Here is an 8778-nt window from a genome sequence, read left to right as displayed (position 1 = left end):
ACTCACAAAATTTATGCCATCATAAGTGTTTGTGAGTCAGAGCTTGTTTCACCAGGTGCACCGTAATGTAAATCACAACAGGTTGATTTACATACACAATGACAGGGGGCGGGTGTTACTAGAAAAGGCTGGTTCAAAACAAGATCTGATCCAAAGAGCAAGCATCAGCATGGGTGTGAGATACTTCCAATTGTTTTTAGATAATAGGCCTTGATTATTTGAGGAGGAAGGTTGCAAGGTGCTCCCACACTGGCTTTTTTGGCTCCCTGCCCTTAAAAATACAAATAATGCAGCCCATAGCAAGTAGATAACTTTTTGGCTTGGCTTGTTTTTTATTCATTTTATTGGCTTGGGTTGTTTTATTGACGTTGTAATGACATGATTGGTTTTTATTGACTACGTTTACTGTCTTGGGTGGCTGATTTTGTGTTATTGTGAGCCACATAGAGATGGTATGGCAAGGGGAGGCATACATTTTCTAAATAAATAAATGTTCACTGATATCTGCAGGCATAACACAGAACAGCCAGATTGATGAGAGTGAGTTTCATTTATTTATTTGAAACATTTATATCCCACTTTATATCTCCCCAGACTTCAGGGTGACTAATAGTGCCATGCCAGATTGGAAAGTCACACAGTATAACAGTCCACTAATAAGATTTAAAACGCACAGAATTAAAACAGACAGAAAATTATTTAATTAATTATTAATTATTATTATTAATAATAATAAATTTATTTTTGTATCCCGCCCTCCCCCCGCCAAAGGCAGGCTCAGGGCGGCTAACAAGGCATGGTAAGTACCATGGTTACAATACAATACAATACAATACAATACAATACAATCATTACTATAAACAGTTAAAATAAATTAAGTTACATTCATAAGTTAAACTAAAAATTAGATACAACAGTAAACCATTATGATTTATCAATTAAGGTGCTACAATTCAGAGTATGTATAGGATGGCTAGCTGTCATATCCCGAGTTTCATCCTAAAAGCAAGCTGAAAGAGGGCAGTTTTGCAAGCCCTGTGAAACTGATTTAGGTTAATTATGAGGACTGCAGGCTGAGAAGGGCATTTAAAGGTAATAACCACCTCGTTGGATTGATTAATTAGGTGCAGTATTTCTGCTGCCTGAGTCTGTGATTAGAAAGGAGAAATGTGATGCAAGTTGCTGCATCGTGTTGACCTACTTTTCCCATTCATGCATCTTTCCATTTCCCGTATCTGATCTCAGTGCCAGTTCCCAGATGCTTTTGCTTTATTGGTGTGATGACTACAAGTCATTGAGTAAAAAGCACTTCTGGGAGTGGAGCTGGCAAGGACAAGTAAGCAGCTGATGCAAACTGCTGAGTCAGGGTCCCATCAGCATTTTAAGTCAGGCTGCACAACTTCCATTTCATGAGAAGAAGTACTTGGAGGGAAATATTCTTGAATGTGAAAAATTAGAAATGGGCAATGAAAAGGCTTAATTTAATAATGGTTTATGTATTTAAATACTGCACGGAAGAAGACAGGGTAAATAGCAGCCAACTCAATTGACAGCTTATTTATTCACTTATACCCTGCCTTCCTCCCCAGCAGGAACCCAAAGTGGTTTACCTCGTTCTCTTCTCCATTTTATCCTAACAGCAACCCTGTGAAGTAGGTTAGGTAGTGTATGTGACTGGCCCAAGTTTACCCAGCAAACTTAGGTAGTTTGGGGAGTTAAACAGTGTCCCAGAAACTAGTCCAACACTCTAACCATCATACCACACTAGCTGTTTTCCTATGGCAACATTGGGAAGCCCCAGGCCACTATTGGTCTAGGCCAGGTTTATCTGCAACAAGCAAACCCACGACCTGCCAGTTTTGTCCAGACCTCCCTACTGGGAACCCTTGGTGCTACCTCTTGACTCCAAAGTGGTCAACACACCCTCTATGAGAAGCAGACCTCAGAGAGACAACTTAGCCGTGACACTTGGCACGTCACTGCTGGATACTGCTGAAGGGTGTTGACCTTCAGGGGAAGTTATGACCAGGAACACTGGAGGAGGAGGAGGAGATTGGATTTATACCCCGCCCTTCACTTGATATCTCAGAGCAGCTTACAATCTCCTTCCATTCCTTTCCCCACAACAGACACCCTGTGAGGTAGGTGGAGTTGAGAGAGCTCTGACATAAACTGCTCTTGAGATAACAGCTCTGAGAGAACTGTGACTGACCCAAGGTCACCCAGCTGACTTTATGTAGAGGAATGGCGGGGGGGGGCATAGTAAGAATATCTTCTATTTCCAGTTGGCCACTAGCCTGCAAGAGTGGCTAAGTAATGTTTTCTCCTGGTATGAACAGGAGACATGTAGATAGGTTTCCAGCCCCTTGCAGCATGAGTGCTGGGAAGTAATATTAGAAAGGCACAAAGCAGAACTGGATGCTGGCCTCCTTGGCACATGCTTCAGAGCGAGAGTACAGACAGGAAAGGGGAAGAAAAGTGAGATACTGAGGGCCTCCATTTTCTCCTGGTCTTTTGGAGAAAGGGACCTTGGGTGTCAGGTTCCTTTACTGAATCTCCTTCCAGGTATAACCCCAGTTGAGGGACGAAATTATGGGATGTGAGTTGGCAATTGAAATGGGGTGTGTAAAATTAGCAGTGCCTTCTACACCAACTTCCACTGCTCCTAGCCAAGGAGGAATTACCAGAGAACGGAAAACACAATTTTCAGTACAGATTTACATATTCTCTAATCACCTTTTACCCTTCACAAGTAGAACACAAAATACAAACAGGCTTTATTCAACAGAGGGATGGAAAATCAAAGTTCACTGCCCATACATAAAACCTCTGATTTAGGCAATACAGTTTAAAGTAGGAATGACATATGTGACAGAGCCTTTTACTGTCTCTCTGAGGCCTTGTGAAAGTATCTAATATTAGGCCCTTTCCTGCAGCTTGCATGGCTGTCTGTGGTAGCGCTGCTGTTGCTGCTGCTCTCAGGGCATCTGGTGTTGCTGTTAGTCTCCAGAGGCTACAACACTTTTTTGCCTTCTTATCAGACTATGCAGTTCTCTTTTAGGGCACTGCCCTGCTTTCTCTAGTCAGGATGCCTTGAGAGGATGCAGTACCCTAGGGCTGGTAGGATTTGGTTCATGAGGTTTGTGCCTAGTGGACCAGCTGATCCAGCAAGATAGCCTTCCCAAGCCTCAGCCTAAATAGACTGGGAGGTAACCAGGCTCAGATGAATTGCTGGCAGGTGTTGAGCTCCTGAGGCTGCATGTTGTGCTGTGGCCAGGATCCTGGGAAGCATTGCTCTCACATGGCTCTGGGATGGGGTTGCATGCAGCCAGTCTGGCACTTCACCTCAGCCTGGGCCTGCTGTCTGGGACTGGCCTCTGGAGGGCTTTGGGCCAAGGTTCACTTCCTGCCCAGTGGAGGCCTGGTGAGAGTATTTGAGAAGCCAATGGTGAGGTGTCTCTTGCAGGCTCTGAAGGGGTGGCCTCTGGTGCTACTGAAACATTGTCAGCAGTCATCTCTGCTGTGTTGGCCCCTCCCTGGTCCTCCTCCTTGGTCTCTTCACCTGAGGACTCTGAGTCAGAGTCACTGAGCTGGTCAAAGGTAGTCATGATAGGCCCTCTTCTCCTCAGACAGTTTCCTTCTCCATTTCTATACAGAAATCTCCCTTCCACTGAAAAGTTCTCCTTTATTTCTCTTTCCTCAGTCACCTCCTAGGATTCCAAACCTTTAGAGACATACACCCCTTTCCCTCACAGACTCCACCAGGGGGACCAGAGACCTAAGGTTACACAGGCAATTCTGGTTAATGCCAGGTCAGTATCTATTATAAAACATCTATCATCCATGATTTAATTCTAGATAAAGGAGTCAGCCAAGCGTGGGTGTATCACTTGAAGTTTGCCTGGAAGAAGCTGTGATCCATACAGATTATCTCTCACTCCCCAAGCTGTGTTCCCTCTAAGCTGAGTTAGTGTGAGCTAGCTCACAGATTTTTAGCCTCTGGCTCACACATTTTTGTCTCAGCTCAGGAAAAATGGCCCCAGAGCACACTAATTTATGCAGTAGCTCACAACTTTAATGCCAGCAGCTCACAATGTAGAATTTTTGCTCACAAAACTCCACAGCTTAGAGGGAACATTGTCCCCGAGTGTCCTACCAGGCTGAGTGATAAATGCAACACTGAGAGAGGAGAGTGTTCCATTGACCTGAGCCAGGCAGTGGCATGGCCTTTACTTTTTAAAGCCTTCACTAGATTCTACTGATGGAGGTAATGATAAACCCGAATAAAATCTGGTAGTTTGAAGCAAGGTTCTTAAGGGTAGTGATGTCCCAGTTCCTGCTGCATATGGATGATGTTAATTATCTTGACTCTACAATCAGGCTTCAAACTTGGTCTGAGGGCTCTGTCTGCTCTGTTTGATAGCCTTCTCTGGCAGAAGAAGTATGATTCCTTCCTGGGCCTCAGCAGCTTTGGGTGCCTTTAAGCATTTTTAGATCTAGGGGATGCTGTTTTACTATAGTAACAGTTCTAACTGGAGGATAAATCCCAGAAGGAAGCTGCTGTTCTTCTTCATGCTCTCCTATATATCTCTTTTGTCATGGGACTTGTCCCTAAGGGCTCCATCTTGTCTTTCTTGTCCTTGTTAACATCCACATGAAGCTGGCTGGAGAATTCATCAAGGCACTTTGGTATCATCTGTATCTTGATGATACCTCACTCTTTTCTTCTTTTCCTCTGAACCAGCTGGAGCTGTCTTTATCCAGAACAGTTATCAAAAGTAAGGGATGAAAGCCTCAATCCAGAGAAGATAGAAGAGATGTTGGCAGAAATTTCAGAGGAAGTTCTGTGGTAGTGGCTACAAGTATAGACAGCTTCAAGAGGGGATTGGATAAATATATGGAGCAGAGGTCCATCAGTGGCTATTAACCACAGCATATCGTTGGAACTTTCTGTCTGGGGCAGTGATGCTTTGTATTCTTGGTGCTTGAGGCGGGGGGACAGTGGGAGGGCTTCTAGTGTCCTGGGCCCACTTATGGCACCTGGGATTTTTTGGCCACTGTGTGACACACAGTATTGAACTGGATGGGCCATTGGCCTGATCCAACATGGCTTCTCTTATGTTCTTATGACCAGCTTTCAGGGGAGATGCCTATTCTTGATGGAATATCAGATTAACGAGGGGTGTTTCTCCTGTAGCCAGCTGAAAGCATATGAAGCTTTCTGCTTTTTACGTATGAAGCTTTCTGCTTTTTAAGTTCAGTTCATTTGTTGTAATTAGCCATTGGCTGTTACAGGTCTACAAAAATCTCAAGAGCCCTGTGGCGCAGAGTGGTAAGCTGCAGTACTGCAGTCCAAGCTCTGCTCACCACCTGAGTTCAATCCCAGCAGAAACTGGGTTCTGGTAACCGGCTCAAGGTTGACTCAGCCTTCCATCCTTCCGAGGTTGGTAAAATGAATACCCACCTTGCTTGGGGGTAAAATGTAGGTGACTGGGGAAGGCAATGGCAAACCACCCTGTAAAAAGTCTGCCATGAAAACATCGTGATGCGACATCACCCCAGAATTGGAAACTACTAGTACTTGCACAGGGGACTACCTTCTGCTTTTTAAAGTCTGCTGGTGGCACATCTTCTAGGAGTAAGTTAATAGTCATATGAAGCTGCTTTATACCGATTCTGACCATTGGTCCATCAAGGTCATTAACATCCATTCTGGCTGGTAGTGGTTCTCTAAAGTCTCCGTAAAAGGTCTTTCACGCTGTCTGATTGTTTTAATTGGAGATTGCAGGGACTGAACCTTTTGCATGCAAAACTGATGTTCTATCACTAAGCCACAGCCCTTCCCCAATGTTGTCCCAATGCTGTTGAACATATTCCCCGTTGATGTTCACCTGTCCTTGGGTTCTCTCCACAAGCTGTTTAAGACTGAGCACTTCAGACTTCTTGTGATCGACAGCTGTGGGAATTATTTTATTTATTTGCTTGCTTGTTATATTTATATCCTGCCTTTCCCAAACAGGCTCAGGGCAGGTAACATCAAAATATATAACAGTAAAAAACAGTCAAGATATAGAAAGAGTTATTAAAACTGATAGATTATAGCTTTATTTGCTTCTGCTATCTGTGCTATTGCTGCTGCCTTGATTTTATTTAAATGTCTGTTATAGGCAGTTATGAAAGTATAGCTTTATAGCAGTATATTAATTATTGTAAATAAATAAAAGATAAGGCACGGTAAGGTGGTCACTTCTGGGGGGAGTATATACCATTCAGTATAACTGTGAGTAAAATGTGTGTGAAGTTTTGTTTCAGCTCTGATAGAAAGTGCAAGCTACAAATGAGAACAGGATTTGGAGGACAGGATGGGGCTGGATCAACTGTATATGAAACAACTTTCCCACCTAGCATCCTCACTTTCAATCTTTAGGAGGCAGCCAAAGACTGTAGTATTTAGGACTGCATTTAATTAAAGACGTCCTAAACTGTGATTTTAAAATTTTGATGTTTATGTTTTTAATATGATTAATACCATGAGCTGCCTTCTAGCAAATATTTTAAATAAAATAAATAAATACTCCTGAGATCATTTTTCAAGAGCACAGTGGAGTGATCTAAGAGGTTCAGAGCTCATGTAACATCACACAGGGTGCTGAGGGGCTCTTTCCACATTGTGTGGTGGCACTGCCACTGGGCAGCAGCAGCAAAGTTTGTAGATGCAACTCTGGGAAAGCAAAATACTCAAAATCTAATCTAGAGAGTATATTTCTGGCACATTTTACGAAGAGACTGAGTGGATGAACTCCTGTGTTTTAGAGCTGGTGATTAGTCATATCTATCTCTATTTGCCATCAAGGGCTGAGAGCCTGGCAGCTATTTTTAAAGCAAGCATGTATTTTGCTGTGCATAAATAAGGACACAGAGACCTGGAGGACAGGAAAAAATGACTTGGCACTCCATCCTTGTCCCTTCTTGTTTCATTTCAGGCCACCAGCCTTTACTGTCTTGCTTTTCCTGTGGTTCTTCTGAGGGCATCAAATTAATAATGCTCTCTGGAGCTCTTGTGGTTGTTTGGGGAAAGGTGCTTGGTAAACTAATATTAGTGAAAGAGACAGCTGCAGGATCTGTTTTGGTTTTTCTTTTATACATCTCTGTACTGACATTACCAACAGTTCCAATTTCTGTCAGGTGACAGGGGAAGAAGCAACCTTTGTTTTTTAAAAAACAAACTTTTCCACTTGAACACATGAAACTGTCCTATACCGACTCAGTGATGTCTGCTTTTATTGATAGTGGCTCTCAAGAAGAGGCCTTTCACATCACCTACTTCTTGATTGTTTAAGCTGGAGACAGTGAGGATGGAACCTAGGAGTTTCTGAATGCAAAACAGATGCTCTGCCACTGAGTCACAGCCCCACAGCAGGACAGGATCTACATGTTTTTTTTTGGGGGGGGGTTTAAAAAATGATGCCCCCTTATGGGTCCATTCTATCTTAATGGTCCATAGAATAGAATGGACTCCATACCCAATTTGGCACCCCCCCACTCAGTGGTGTCCGGGGCAAGTGTCCCCTCTGCTCCCCCCTAGATCCGGCCCTGCCCCACAGATACTCTGCCATTGAACCCCACTTGCTTCTTCCTGTTCTGAGGGGCCAGAGACCGATGGAATAGGGAATTGCAGACAGTCCCTGGGAAACAGGCTTTCATCTCAACATTCAATATGCAATAGTGTGGGCTGCTGTACAAATTTAGATAAGCCAAGATATTTTCTTTCCAGGAAGACAGAGAGTAGGAGGCAATACAGGGAGTTGCAGTTTTGAGGTGGTCATAATCATGCTACAAATAACATTATAGTGACTCAGTAAGAATACAGGAATTGCCTTGATGGATCTAACTCGAAAGTCATGCATGCTCTTTCCATCATGTAGGTGCAGTTACATGTATCCCAAAACAGGAGATGCTATGCTGCTGCTCTTTGGGGAGTTGGCAAAATGCTAAGACACTTAAAGGGGCAGTTGTACTCTGCCTTTGGAGAGCAGCATCATGCACATCCTTTGTGGGGCCTGGTGTTATTTTTGCTGTCAAGTCACAGCTGACTTAAAGCAACCCTGTAGGGTTTTCAAGGCAAGAGACATTCAGAGGTGGTTTGCCATTGCCTGCCTCTGCATTGCAACCTGGATTTTCCCATCCAAGTACTAACCAGGAGCAAGCCTGCTTAGCTTCCAAGGTCTGACAACATCAAGCAAGCCTGGGCTATACAGGGTCAGGGCTTTGGCTTCTACAGCATGTTTTTAAAACTATATGCATCTCAAAGCCAGCCTGACTTTCCTACAGACATAGACAATTATGGAGAGGCCATAGCCTGCATTCTCTAGCAAAGTGGCTTCTGTCTTTGTAGCATCATGCTATGTCTCTGTGATCCTTCCTATAGCAAGAGAGGCTCTGATGTGATTGCTGTCATGCGGATTCAAAGTTCCTTTCCTAAAGCTTACTATTTACACCCTAGATTCTCAGACTGGGGTGTGTGTGTGTTTGTGTACATGCATGCAAGATACCTGGCAGAATGGTTTAAAATCAGGAGCAATCTGTTGCTGCTCTTTTAGGCAATCTTTAGCTTGAGTGTGTGGAACTTTAGCTGTACACAAGGATAAGGATGAGTTGGCCCCCTCAACAAACATTTGGAAGGGTTAGAAAATTCAATAAAAACTTAGAAGGGCTGGACTTCAAAGTTTAAGAATCTCTGGTAGCCTATCTTGCTTGCTTGTAAAGTTGTTGACACTG

This window comes from Heteronotia binoei, chromosome 12 (genome assembly GCF_032191835.1).
Source record: "Heteronotia binoei isolate CCM8104 ecotype False Entrance Well chromosome 12, APGP_CSIRO_Hbin_v1, whole genome shotgun sequence".
Lineage (NCBI taxonomy): Eukaryota > Metazoa > Chordata > Lepidosauria > Squamata > Gekkonidae > Heteronotia > Heteronotia binoei.
The sequence above is the reverse complement of the archived record's forward strand: the minus strand, read 5'-3'. Positions refer to the sequence as shown.